Source organism: Limanda limanda, chromosome 8 (assembly GCF_963576545.1).
Source record: "Limanda limanda chromosome 8, fLimLim1.1, whole genome shotgun sequence".
In the NCBI taxonomy this organism is placed as follows: domain Eukaryota; kingdom Metazoa; phylum Chordata; class Actinopteri; order Pleuronectiformes; family Pleuronectidae; genus Limanda; species Limanda limanda.
The window spans coordinates 20,561,061-20,575,507 of NC_083643.1; the positions used below are offsets into that span (position 1 = coordinate 20,561,061).

Genomic DNA, 14,447 nt, shown 5'->3' on the forward strand with positions numbered 1-14,447 from the left:
ACAGGATCGACTGAGAACTATACATTTGAATATCGACTACAGTGTGTTTAGTGTGTGTAGACAATATACGGGGAGGGGGGGCTCTGGGCGGCTCGCTCAAGTTTGGCCCAGACACAGGGCCCTTCGATGCTTGTCATCTCCTATTCTCTCTCCCATTTCACGCTTGCACTGTCCTGACAACAAAGGCAAAACGGCCCAAACATATCTTGAAAAACTATACTCTGACAGAAAAGTGCTATAACCAAGAAATAGGTAAATCAACAACTTTGTAAATTACAGATATTAACACTTATTCTGATTTCAGTGACACTGTATTGTATTATATTATAGTGTACTAATGGTGTGTCCTTGCCCCAGACATTTATGTTACATGGAGCCACTAACTTCATAGTAACAAGACCCATTATGAAAATGGTGTATTTTTTCACAGATGCTGTTTTAAATTAGTTATGAGCATATCCTCCAATACAATAAGGAATTGTATGTAAGATAAGCAAATGCTCGTTGAGGGCACAAATATATGAGCATCTCCACTGCAATAACTGCAAAAGACGGCATTTATAGATATTACATAAAATATAAGAATTAGTGGCCTTTTGGAGGTATTAGGTAGTTTTTCAGTATACGGCAGGCTTATGCAGACTTCATGCATTAATTCCTCTCATATGACCTTCACAGATGAAGTTGTGTTAATCATATGCCGTTCTGTAAATAACTTAACACCAGTAAATCTTGGCTATAATTAAAAAATACATAATTGTACCAACACTGCATTCATTTTTAATGCAGGTGTCAAGACTGGGAATTTAAATGTCCCACGCTCTCAGGATAATTTTTCTACACATTCTTGCGCTTTTGCCTTGGAAGTGTGTTTTAATCGTTTAGTCGCTTTTTTATTTCTTCTGTCATTAGGTGAAAGTGGCTAGATTCTGTTGCAGCAAATCTAAACTTGCAGAAATACCTAATGGTGCAGTTCACAGACATACGACACTGTCATGAGGGTAAAGGATGGAGGTGTGAGGAAAGATTCCACAGGGAGGTTACGTAAACCATTAACATGATGACTGGCTCCCTGACCCATGTTCGTGTGCCTATAGCTGTAAATATGACGTAAGGGAGAGATGTGTGAACAACTGATCTATATGTCTACTGGATGGGTAGCTCAGATTGGCCATGGTGTGTGTGACAAGGAGACATCAGGTTTAGTATGAAATGGACAGGCAGGCTTATGGTGCCACTCGGACGCAGTCTGGGAATAACCACAAACTGGGAATAGCAGGGTGGCAGCAGTGTGTGGGTTGGTGTGAACAGTCTGCAAGCATGTGTGTCTGTCTGCAAGTTATGGTCAGAGAGAGAATATATAAATCTGAGGGTTGATATTCAGAGATGCTAGTTGAGTGTGAAATGTATGACAGATATGTGCATAGATATACTTTATCTTATACACAAATATGGCTGTTTGGCACCAAAGAATCAAATGAAGAGAAATCACTGTGTCTTTGACTTTGAAGTTTCAAAAGGAGACTAAAAGGCACAATGAGTTACATTTGTCTTCTCTTATTCTTATTCTTATTCTTCTCTTATCAGATTTCCTCTTGCCCTGGTTCAGCTGTCACTTTGCCCAAGAAAAATGTCATTGTTTTCCTCTCCCTGCTCATCACACAATCTAATCACAGTTTGCCCAGCTCATCCTGTATTGTCCAGGTGGCCCCACTCTGAGAGGGAGCAGAGGGACTCTCAGCGTCTCTAAATGCCCTTAACCAGGCTGATGTGATGCTGCCCAGATTACATAATGGCCTGTGCACATCCTGCTACACTTACGTGTGGAAAGACACATATACAACACACACCCTGTTTGCATGCGCGCATGTGTGCACAAAATGTGCAGCACATCCATCCCCAATTGAGTCACTGATCAGTAACTCAAAGAGGTTGTGTGTCCTTGACAAGGTCTGTAAAAGTGTGATTATGGGGAAAAGCTGCACCGTGTGGTCTAAACTGGATCAGCCTATAGTTGGCACGTACACAGTCTACAGACTTAGCAGACAAGCTTACAATTCCCCAACCCAAAACAGTCTTCATTGCTATATGAGCTGCTCCACATGGTTTTACATTGGCTAAGATGATGACCTGAGCACAACAATGATTTTTCTGTGTCTTTTTTCCAAGCCGTGTGATGGCTCAGGGGGGAAATAGCTCTCAGCATGTTGAAGACTATACACTTCCCATTGAGACCCTTTTGGATGGCATGGTAATATGTGGGCTGCCCAGCAGCCTGTGCTGGACGGTAGAAACAGCTATGCCATCTGTTACACTCTATTTGTATCCCTCTGCCTATCAGCGGGGAGAGCAACAGCCAAAAGGGACATCCACTGCTCTCACAGAAACCTCTTTTTTGCCAACAGGTCAGGTGTAAGCCTTGCAGTGAGACACCACCAAACCACACCCCACTACAAATCCGCACACATTGCTTGAGTGGGCAGAGCTGGCGATAAAGGGCAAATACTAAGATAATAAGGTACCTCAGAGAATTAGAGGCGATTATTACTGTCTCAGTTGTTAAATGACCATAACCCAATGTGTACTCAAATGCTTTTAAAGCCAAGTTAAAAGGATCATCTTGTGAAATGAACTCTGTCCATGTTGCGTGTTTCTTGGGTTGAGAAGAGAGAAAATTTGGGCTTTTCAGGTGAGGATGAAACAGAGGCTGGCAGGATTCATTTGAGATTACTCGGCGCAAACATGGTGTAATCCCCTTATCTGCGTACTTACCTGTGCCTGACAGTGATCCAAGCCTACCTCTATGAGCCTCATTGGCTTGACATTCTGGCAGGAGCAAATCCCTGTCTAATGTGTCAGCCCAGGCAGCCTTAACACCTGGCACGCCATCGCTTATCTGCTGAGCACCCAAAAGCACCTGCATTATCCGAGCGCAGCTTCACAACAAGTGAAGGGGCTTTTAATATCAACACAGTGAAATTACAGTTTGTGTCACACACCACAAACACAGAGTGCAAAGCATATACCGTTACTAGGCGTAAGACCAGGTCAAATTATTACACATACAGTATCAGACACCCCTCATTTTTACATCTTCTCTCCTCAGGCTCATTATTTTTGAATGAGCTAATAGTCTATTCACAGTTATTGTAACCGGGTTACTACATCCCTCTCTTTAACACATACTCTTATAGGACCTCCATTAAATCATGGAAAAAAACGTGAGTCACCATTGCAAACAACATTGCCGCTACTTTCTCTGGAATATTAAATCTTCAAAGTCCTGTGCTTCCATCATTGAAAATCTATAATCGTCTCTGGCTTAGTATCATGGGTTTTAACAAATACTGAATGTGTATAGGGCAGTGTTATGGAAGGCAATGCATTACACACAGTGTGTAGCTCAAGTGAAAGTAGGATATCTAAGAGTTTATAATTCTTATGTTAAAGTATGTGACATTAATATGCATTTCCCCTCCCTTTAACCTGAACATCCTCCTAGCTTTCCTACTCCCAATAATAAGTTTATTTAAACCCTGATCCCAGCTAAATTGACCTGCAGGGCCTGAGGGAAACTGTTGTTGTCAGGCCTCTTTTGATCCTCATATACAGTACATGACAGCGACATTATTCTAAACCAGGTAGCGAAAACTAAGCAATTTAGATATTATTTAAGCAAAAATGCCAATGATTCTCTGGAACTAGCTACTCTCATGTGAATATTAGTTGATCTCTCTCTCTCTCTCTCTCTCTCTCTCTCTCTCTCTATTTATTACAGTATAAGAAAAGCAGCATCTTCGGGTTTGTAAGTGTCAAACACCAGGATCAGGGAATGGTGTACATTTCTCACTGTTTATGACATTTTAAAGACACAACCATTAACACTTAATGGATATATTTGTCAGACATATGGATATTGAAGATAGTTGGCTGCAGCTAATGGTATATGTAACTTTACTTGCTGTTGGTTTTTCAGTAGCAACATTAAAACGGTTAATTAACAAAAGTAATAAAGTGAAACAATTTACGTAATAAATCTAAATAAAGTAACAAACGGCAGGCTGTAATTTTACGCTACTTCAATGGTAGCTACAAATAAGTGTCATTGTAGCTCTGTCATTGTGTCTCATGACAAAATATTATATCACAAACAATATTTGTATTTTAGTTTGTTATCAGCTTATTATTTGCACTCTAGGTGGAACTTAATTAAGTTCAATCCCATCCCTTGTATATTCAGTTACTTTTCAAATACGTTTTCCTTCACCGGGGAAGTAGAGAAGGGATGTATGTCCACGTGTATCCTGCCATCTGGTGGTGGTTCAGTGTCATAGCATTGTTGATGGAGCCGTGGTGATGAGCTGAGCAACTTTTCAAGACTCTTAGTGATTTTAAGTGTGAAAGACAATCGCTGCCTATTGTTGTTACACCTATTTTCACCATTTAACCCAGGTGTTTTTTTTATGTTAACCCTCCCAATCAAGATGTTTCAATTAAAAAAAAAATCACACCCGACACTCTCATCAACATAACAATATACATATTTATTGGCTTTTCTGTGTAGTAATCGCACGAAAGTACAAACTTTAATTCAATCAACAAATTTAAATGAACTCTCCTTCATGGGGAAAGTGGAGCAGGATGTTGTCGACTGTACTGCCCCCTGGTGGTGGTTCAGTGTCAAAGCATTGTCCAGGCCACATCAGGTGATCAGGAGCTACTTGTCCAACTCCTCCTCAAATTGCGACCGATTTTCTGTACGTTCGAAGGACAATCGCTGTCTGATGTTTCAACACTAGACAGGTTCTTGTTTCTGACCTTTCAAACCAAGCGCTTGTATGTAAACTCTCCTAAACAAGAACATCCGATCATGAATTCATCTCTCCCCACATTATTATATGCAAAAAAAAATCTTCGCTTTGCTTGTCTGCACTAAAGTCCATTCAGTTAGGTGATTGATTTAATTCCATTCAGTATTCCTCCGGTTACTTTCCCTCAGGGAGGAAGTGGAGCAGGGCTGTCCTCCTCGATGCTGCACCCTGGTTGTGATTTAGTGTCATAGCATTGTAGAGGTAGCCATGATGAGCAGGAGCTACTTTTCATGTCTTTAAAAACGCGTTTCCTCGACGAACATCTCTGGGTTTGCGTTTTGAGCATGTAAGCTGTTTGTGCGTATATATTGCACAAGCACTGAATTGTTTTGCAAAGCTTGGTGTTTGTTTGTTTCCCGTACGAAACAAGAATTTGCGATTAGAAAATATAACTGAATAACCCTCGACATCCTCATTTATTCAAGATAAACATGTGTACTTATTTACGTTACCGACCTATCCGCATAATCACTGTGCTTACGAAAAACTTGAAATAATGGAAATTACGTCACGATGGGGACAGGGAGCTCCACTCCCGTGATGCATTGCGCCTTGGTGGACCGTGTGATAAATGTAAGGTTAAAACTAAAGAACAGGACAAAAATACAGCGAGCAATGGTACCGGTGAAGTCAATGCGTTATTGTGCACAGAGGAGCCTGTGATGCGGCTGAACAGACGCAGAGACCATAAGTCAACTACGTGTGTATCAGAATCACTCGCTGACGCCCCTCACTCCTGCTTCAGCTTTGCGCAGTGGCAGTATCGTAGCCTATGAGGTTTTAACCGAGGCGTGATTATTGCTAGTTGAAAACTTTACCCAATACCCCGCCTAGACGACTTGAAATATAGTCGGCGACGGCAATTTTTGTCGGTCTCTAAGGAGACTCATAACTCTGTTAAAACACACAAACAGTAATGAATATAATGAGAGGATATATATGACCACATGTGTCCTACTTACACCCTCAAAATACAAATATGTTTTATTTCTGTTCACCAACGGTATTTATCAGGTTAACCAAATATGAATCCTTTATTTATTTATTCTAAAACACAACCAATTCTTTATTGAGCAAGCGACTGATATGTGGTTATAATGTCACTGATGACAGGGTCGAGTCAAAACTGTTTTGTATTTTACTCCGCCTGAGTTTAGAGAACTCTACAGAAAAGAGTACCGGGCGTGATGTCATTCACAGTCTTTTAGTTTTTTATTTATCTAAAGTTACATGTGTGTGTCTTGGTCTGATCGTCTGCTGAAGACTTCACACATCACACGTCACTACTACATGAAATCACTTGTGCTTGAAACCATTACAGAGAGGCGTGCGGAGCAGAGTCAGTGAGTGTTGAATGTAACTGATCGTCAGCTTTGCGCAGTGGCAGTATTGTAGCCTATGAGGTTTTAACCGAGGCGTGATTATTGCTAGTTGAAAACTTTACCCAATACCCCGCTTAGACGACTTGAAATATAGTCGGCAACGGCAATTTTTGTCGGTCTCCAAGGAGACTCATTTATCTGTTAATACATAAATACCGCTAAAATCCTCTTCCACGGTGACACTATATTGACTCACCGGCGAAATCAATGCACTCACAACATGTATCCTTGGTTTAACAAATAATAACACTGGTTTTAGCTTTTGCTTTCTAAACAAGTTCCATGCTTTCATGAAAGGGTGAAAACTTGTGTGTTATTTTAGTCCGCCTGAGTTTTGGGAGCCCTAATAAAAGACGTACCGGACGTGACGTCGTTTCCAGTGGCAACCTCTTTCGCTTTAGTTTTTTATTTATCTTAAGTGTGTTTCCTGGTTTGATCGTTTGTTGAACACTTTACTCATCACACATTACTACACGATTCCACCACCGAGGTAAATCAAAAATATGTATATAAAGGTTGAATGGTTTTAGAGCTGTTTAGGGCACTTCAGAGCTTCCCACTACCCAGCTCCTCCTCTTTATATAACCTGTAGAAGAATATATGTATGTTATGAACTCCTATTGCTCCTTAGAAGGGCTTTCATGTTTATATGTATAGTTCATATGTCAACTTAAAGATATTTTATGAAGTAGTTCACATGAAACCACATGTGCTTAAAACCATAACAGAGAGACGTGCGGAGCAGAGTGAGACTTTGCTGAATATGTATGGACGTCAGCTTTGCGCAGTGGCAGTATCGTAGCCTATGAGGTTCTAACCTAGGCGTGATTATTGCTAGTTGAAAACTTTACCCAATACCCCGCCTAGACGACTTGAAATATAGTCGGCGACGGCAATTTTTGTCGGTCTCTAAGGAGACTCATAAAAGTGTATAGAAACAATGACACAATATCCAATGCACCCCCTACACCTTATTCCATGTGGAGTCGATCTTAGCATCAAATGCAGACTGTCGCTAAATCACATGTCCCAATGGATACTAATAATATTTATATTCTCCCACTGTTTAATTCAGTTTCTTCGTAGGGACGGTGGCTGCGCGCAGTCAAAGCATAGATTCACTCGTAGAGCGAATTTAAGTGAAAACAAAACCGCCCTCGATCATCTAGCACAGGTCACCAATAGAGAGACCGTGGTCCGGTCCGGGCCACGGTCAGACGCAGCTCTACACGGACCCAGGTCTATTATTAGATTTTGACCGAGCGTTTCTATTTTAACCCGCGCATACTTTTTCGTATTTACGGTAGTCTCATTTAACCTGTGCAGCTTTTTCGTGTTTACGGTAGTAAATCCTGGCAGCACATAGTCGAGTTTACTTCTCTCACTAAACAAGAGAAAGTGGGAACGGAGAGAAAAGGAGTGTTAAAGCTGTTAATATTGGTTTGGATTTTTAATATGTGAAAAGCACTTCATTTTAAGATGTCTTTTTCTAATGCCCTTTATTTAGTTTTTATGCAAACCCTATTTAAGTTGAAATGAGAAAAAAAAAAAAATATGTATTTATTTAATTATCCTCCAGTTCCATATAAAATTTATAGTAAAACACAACACTTTGAACAACGAGGATTATTTCCCCTTGTTTAACTTCTTCAAAAGACTTGTTGAGGAGCAGGTGAGTAGTTAAATCTCCTTTTAATGTTGGATTGGTCATTGTAAACTTACCTGACAACATTTACAGCAAATGTCATTGTGTCTCATCACTAAATATTTATTAAAATATTATAAAATACTTTTATAATACGTTTTCCTTCACGGGGTAAGTACAGGAGGGAGGTCCCTGTGTATACTGCCATCTGGTGGGGGTTCAGTAGCATAGCATTGTCGAGGGAGCCATGGTGATAAGCAGGAGCTACTTTTCAAGATTCTTAGTGATTTCAAGTGTAAAAGACAATCGCTGCCTATTGTTGTTACACCTATTTTCAACATTTAACAAGATATTTCGATTAAAAACCACCATCACAACCGACACTCTAATCATCAAAAAAAATACATATTTATTGGCTTATCTGTGTAGTAATCGTGCGCATGTAAAAACATAAATTTAATCAACCAATTCAAATGAACTTACCTATATGGGGAAAGTGGAACAGGATGTCATCGACTGTACTGCCCCCTGCTGGTGGTTCAGTGTCAGAGCATTGTCAAGGGCACATTTGATCATGAGCTACTTTTCCAACTAGTCTTTAAATTTCAACCCATTTTCTATTTTACTGTATTAAACACCAGGAGAATATTCGCAGACTATCAACTGGCACATATGAAATAGTTACAGTCTCCCTTTGATTGCAAATAGTGAATCTACATAGAAGAAAGAAGGTTGGAAACACGACATACAATACAATATTGATTCTTATCCTACGAATTTACTTTTGCAGGAGGATGGTGGCTGCGCACAGTATAAGCATGGATTTACCCAAATAGCAAGCTGAAGGGGGAAAAAAAAACAGCAATGATCTTCAAGCATATGTCATGCATAGGAATCAGTACTTCTAATGGAGTTGTTTTTAACAAACACTTCTGTATCTTTACTATTTACTGTACTGGCAACTTTGATATTTTTTTTCAATGGGGCGATTACATTCTTGCCCCTCCTCCTCCCTCCATTTTGGCTGCAGCTCAGAGTTCTTTCTCTGAACATGTTTGTGGTGTTGCCACAATAGTGAACAGCCTTACTTGTCATTTACAGCTTTGAAATAGCTCCAAATGGCTGCTCAGGGTGTGCAACATGGTGAGCTGTGGGTAGCCAAAGTGTGAGTTGTCTGCATGACCGCGGACAACATGATATTAGCACACACAGTAGTGGAGAGGAGGTAAGAGTAGGTTTATATGCACCCATGACAAGATAATGTGTTAAGACAACTCTTTTCCACTCTGTCTGGGTACAGTAAAGAGAGAGATCCCTTTTTATCAATTCTATTGTTGCCAGAATCAATCCTCACAAAGAGTACAGAGTATTGATAGTATCGATATTGAAAGTTCAACTTAAAATTCACGAATGTCTGACATATACCCATTTTATTTTGTCTGCAGAGTCAGAAGCTTTGAAGATGAGGACCCCTGTAATCCTGTAGGTCATTTTGACTGATTGCAGCCCTCAGAGGTTGACTTTCTTCAATGTAAGCTTGTGCAGTATTACAACATGTGAATCTCCTTCTAGTACAATAACAAAGCACATTAGCCAAAATACTTCCAGTGCTGCCCGAATCATAGTCACTGGGCAAACGTAGAAATACCTAACACTATCTTATATCATTGAGTAATAAGACACCCATTGTTTTTGTGTTTAATATTTAATAAAATTAGTCTGAATCTGTTTGCATGTTGACCCTGTGATATGCTGGTGACCAGTCCAGTTCTTTCTATGCATTGCACACTGTACCTGAATACCATGTATAACAATATTGTCTACAGTTGAAAAAAGGACAAAGAAAGTAACTGTCTGAAAATGCATATTGTTTTGTTGAAAACTAAATAAAAATAAGTTAAAAAAAATAATCCTGCAGATGATTCGTCAGTCATCTCCTCCTGTTCCTTTTCTGTGCCTCTCTTGCTGAAGAGTACCTGGCACACAGAGATGACGAACTCTGCATCAGCCTGTCAAATGAAAGCAGATGACCCATTAGCACAATCCAGTTTTCAGTGTATATATAAAGATTCAATATAAAAATAACCTCATACCAAAATCTCTGGAGAATGATCCATTGTTTTAGACCTTGTAAATGCTGTGATATACTGTACATTGTTATCCTACTACCAAGTATCACAACCTCACTGTAAAGTTGATAATTTTAATGAGAATTTATCTAAATTGTATTATCTTTCTATTACGGGAATATAAAAACACCTACATGTTGCACTGAAAAGTTCATTCTCATGTTCAGATTATGTGGCAATGCAGTTATCAAGTGATTACTAATAATTTATTAATCAGTTGGTAACAATGACCTTGTGATCATACTTACTTCTAACACTGATCCTGCCACATCCCCAAGTAATGCTAATGTTTGTCGGGTTAGCGATCCCATTTAAGTGATACTCTGGAGATATGTCCTCCTACCTCACCTATCCTTTGGTATTTAATGTTGTTTAAAGTTTTAGTTGTGTAAGAAGTCAGATCTACAGTTAACAAGTATGTAGAGCACTTGTAACTCTTGCATTTAGGACTTACTGAAGCACACAGAGTACAACATTTCAACTCAACTTCTAAGTCATATAGAACTGAAAAAAAACCATCATGATGCAATAGAAAACTTGTATCTATGCTGCACTTGCTGTCAGTTCTACCCCAGGCACAAACAAAGACTGACAAATATCTGGGTATTTGGCCGTGATCACACAAGCCATACAGCTTTAAGCCATCCCTTGTCTGAAGCAGAATTGGGAGCAACTTCTGGTTTTCAAGGAGGACAACAGCACTGTTTTTGTAATAAATCACATGCAGACACAAACACACGTGTGCAGACATAAAAATGTTTAATCACAGAACACTTAAGGATTTCACGAAGAATGTAATGTTATTTTGGAATGCAATGAAACCAAATTTTGCAGCATTACTCATCATCATATGTGTACATCCATGGTATTTCATCACCAAAGGCCATTTTACTCCCAAAACATAAAACCCAGGTGTGGCCCAATGGCAGCTGAAGGGAATAACAAATGGACAGAAAGTCTGGTCAGGAATACGTTTATATGCCATACAGTGACATAATGACTTTGTCTCAACAGGACTATGGTTAAATCAAGAAATGAAAAAGTAATTGGAAATGCGTAAAGTTGTAGCTTTAATGGTTTTTGAAATCCAGAAACGCTGGTACACAGTTTGGATTCTGAAACAGTACAATTAAGCACCAGCACCTCCAACATACCTGATTATTTCGTCATTTTTCTCCAAAGTGACTGATCCTGTGTACAGTCACCTCTGTGAGAGCTTGAAAGACAGCTAACAGCTTTTGTGTTGTCAAAATACACATCAAGCGATATTGCTAACTTTTCAAGAATGACACAATTCGAGCAACAGGTATGTTGACTATTGTATGGCCTGCTCCTGATAGCAGGATTGTACGAGTGAAAGAGATAGTCGGTGCCCCGATCTGCTCATTTCCTAAATTTTCTTCCAGGTGATAAATAAAGTGTCATCGTATCGTGGTTGTCTCCATGTTTTGTCAGATCTAATTAAACCGCCAAACCACTTTTTCAGCTTAAAACCATGTATATAGGTATTTAGTAGTGTTGTTGACAGATTCAGGTCCAAATCTTGACATTTTAGCGACATGCATAGCGACTGCTATTGGCTGATCTGGAGCAGGTGACGTATATGGAGGCAGCTTTCATTACCAAACAACTCCCTCCTCCTTGCCCACAACCATAAAACGAATGTGGCAGGACTTTTGAGGCGTGTCCTTTGTTCTTACTCTTGATAAGAAATCAGTATATTGATCATCTCCCAGATGCTTTTCATCTAAGTTTTCAATGTCCATCGACCCAGTGCAAGGAACTTGTAGCACCAAAACATCATGAAATGCGGAGCTGGTCCTCCTTGGGCCAAGCTGGCAGCCATTATTTCTCCAACAGTTTTGACTAACTAGTGAACATAGTGGAGCATTTAGTAGGAAAAGATACATATATTTGACTGAAGAGTCTGTGGAGACGAAAAACAGAGCTAAAACAAAGGGAAGTTTTGATTGTGATGCAACAAGTGGCCAGAAACATGACTCCAGATGAATGATTATGTTGATATGTATCCACTGTATGTGGAAATGCACAACTGTTTGCTGACATGTTTGCCATTTCAACCTAAAAGGTGATATGTCAAAGTTGTGTTAACAGCTCGTTTCAACTGCTCAAAAGTGGAGGATTGCAGGTTTAAATATATTATCAGTAGTCAGTGGTTACACAGATTAATCCAATCAAGATACCAGACACTGAAGTGGAGAATAAAGCAGATATCTGAGATGACCTTTGTCCGAATCAGATGGTGAATAGTTAGGTATTCAACAGCAGTGGCAGTATCGTAGCCTATGAGGTCAAACCGAGGCGCGATTATTGCTAGTTGAAAACTTTTACCAATTCCCGCCTTGACGATCTGAAATATAGTCGGCAATGGCAATTTTTGATGGTCTCTATAGAGGCTGAAAATATTGTGAAAAATACAATTGATTAACCAACTTGTTGAGTTGTGCAGGATGTGACACGTGAATCTCTTTACAATACAATCCTAAAGTACATGAGTTAAATTACTTTCCAGTGTTGCCCAAGGTCACTGGGACGACATTGAAATAATTAGCCCCACCTACCAAACTAAGTACAATCACTTAAAATAATAAACCACATCAGTTTATCCCACTTAAACAGCCATTTATCTCTATCTCAGTTAAATTGACCAGACTATTAATGAGCAAACACGACGAGGAGCAACAGTATAACCAACATAACATAACTGGTTTCACTTACTTTGGGTTCCCAATATGCACTGACAAACCGTAGCACTGGGTTGTGCAGATGTTTTAGACCACCCCTCTGCAAATCATCCTCTTCATCCCTTCGCAGTGGCAGTATCGTAGCCTATGAGGTCAAACCGAGGCGTGATTATTGCTAGTTGAAAACTTTAACCAATTCCCGCCTTGACGACCTGAAATATAGTCGGCAATGGCAATTTTTGATGGTCTCTATAGAGGCTGAAAATATGGTGAAAAATACAATTGATTAACCAACTTGATGAGTTGTGCAGAATGTGACACGTGAATCTCTTTACAATACAATCCTAAAGTACATGAGTTAAATTACTTTCCAGTGTTGCCCAAGGTCACTGGGACGACATTGAAATAATTAGCCCCACCTACCAAACTAAGTACAATCACTTAAAATAATAAACCACATCAGTTTATCCCACTTAAACAGCCATTTATCTCTATCTCAGTTAAATTGACCAGACTATTAATGAGCAAACACGACGAGGAGCAACAGTATAACCAACATAACATAACTGGTTTCACTTACTTTGGGTTCCCAATATGCACTGACAAACCGTAGCACAGGGTTGTGCAGATGTTTTAGACCACCCCTCTGCAAATCATCCTCTTCATCCCTTCGCAGTGGCAGTATCGTAGCCTATGAGGTCAAACCGAGGCGTGATTATTGCTAGTTGAAAACTTTAACCAATTCCCGCCTTGACGACCTGAAATATAGTCGGCAATGGCAATTTTTGATGGTCTCTATAGAGGCTGAAAATATTGTGAAAAATACAATTGATTAACCAACTTGATGAGTTGTGCAAAATGTGACACGTGAATCTCTTTACAATACAATCCTAAAGTACATGAGTTAAATTACTTTCCAGTGTTGCCCAAGGTCACTGGGACGACATTGAAATAATTAGCCCCACCTACCAAACTAAGTACAATCACTTAAAATAATAAACCACATCAGTTTATCCCACTTAAACAGCCATTTATCTCTATCTCAGTTAAATTGACCAGACTATTAATGAGCAAACACGACGAGGAGCAACAGTATAACCAACATAACATAACTGGTTTCACTTACTTTGGGTTCCCAATATGCACTGACAAACCGTAGCACAGGGTTGTGCAGATGTTTTAGACCACCCCTCTGCAAATCATCCTCTTCATCCCTTCGCAGTGGCAGTATCGTAGCCTATGAGGTCAAACCGAGGCGTGATTATTGCTAGTTGAAAACTTTAACCAATTCCCGCCTTGACGACCTGAAATATAGTCGGCAATGGCAATTTTTGATGGTCTCTATAGAGGCTGAAAATATTGTGAAAAATACAATTGATTAACCAACTTGATGAGTTGTGCAGAATGTGACACGTGAATCTCTTTACAATACAATCCTAAAGTACATGAGTTAAATTACTTTCCAGTGTTGCCCAAGGTCACTGGGACGACATTGAAATAATTAGCCCCACCTACCAAACTAAGTACAATCACTTAAAATAATAAACCACATCAGTTTATCCCACTTAAACAGCCATTTATCTCTATCTCAGTTAAATTGACCAGACTATTAATGAGCAAACACGACGAGGAACAACAGTATAACCAACATAACATAACTGGTTTCACTTACTTTGGGTTCCCAATATGCACTGACAAACCGTAGCACAGGGTTG

The 14,447-nt window shown here is 39.6% G+C and overlaps 7 non-coding genes across 7 annotated transcripts; all 7 read left to right on the forward strand.

The window, feature by feature from the left end:
• Positions 1-5,614: 5,614 nt before the first annotated feature.
• LOC133009959 (U4 spliceosomal RNA) lies at positions 5,615-5,756 on the forward strand. The gene has a single exon (XR_009680655.1). It is a non-coding gene; the product is annotated as a U4 spliceosomal RNA (small nuclear RNA).
• A 484-nt stretch (positions 5,757-6,240) lies between these two features.
• LOC133009868 (U4 spliceosomal RNA) lies at positions 6,241-6,382 on the forward strand. The gene has a single exon (XR_009680572.1). It is a non-coding gene; the product is annotated as a U4 spliceosomal RNA (small nuclear RNA).
• A 647-nt stretch (positions 6,383-7,029) lies between these two features.
• Positions 7,030-7,171, forward strand: LOC133009942 (U4 spliceosomal RNA). The gene has a single exon (XR_009680639.1). It is a non-coding gene; the product is annotated as a U4 spliceosomal RNA (small nuclear RNA).
• Positions 7,172-12,304: 5,133 nt separating this feature from the next.
• Positions 12,305-12,444, forward strand: LOC133009899 (U4 spliceosomal RNA). Its single transcript, XR_009680600.1, has one exon. It is a non-coding gene; the product is annotated as a U4 spliceosomal RNA (small nuclear RNA).
• Positions 12,445-12,850: 406 nt separating this feature from the next.
• Positions 12,851-12,990, forward strand: LOC133009958 (U4 spliceosomal RNA). The gene has a single exon (XR_009680654.1). It is a non-coding gene; the product is annotated as a U4 spliceosomal RNA (small nuclear RNA).
• A 406-nt stretch (positions 12,991-13,396) lies between these two features.
• On the forward strand, positions 13,397-13,536 carry LOC133009960 (U4 spliceosomal RNA). The gene has a single exon (XR_009680656.1). It is a non-coding gene; the product is annotated as a U4 spliceosomal RNA (small nuclear RNA).
• Positions 13,537-13,942: 406 nt separating this feature from the next.
• Positions 13,943-14,082, forward strand: LOC133009961 (U4 spliceosomal RNA). Its single transcript, XR_009680657.1, has one exon. It is a non-coding gene; the product is annotated as a U4 spliceosomal RNA (small nuclear RNA).
• The last annotated feature ends 365 nt before the right edge of the window (positions 14,083-14,447 follow it).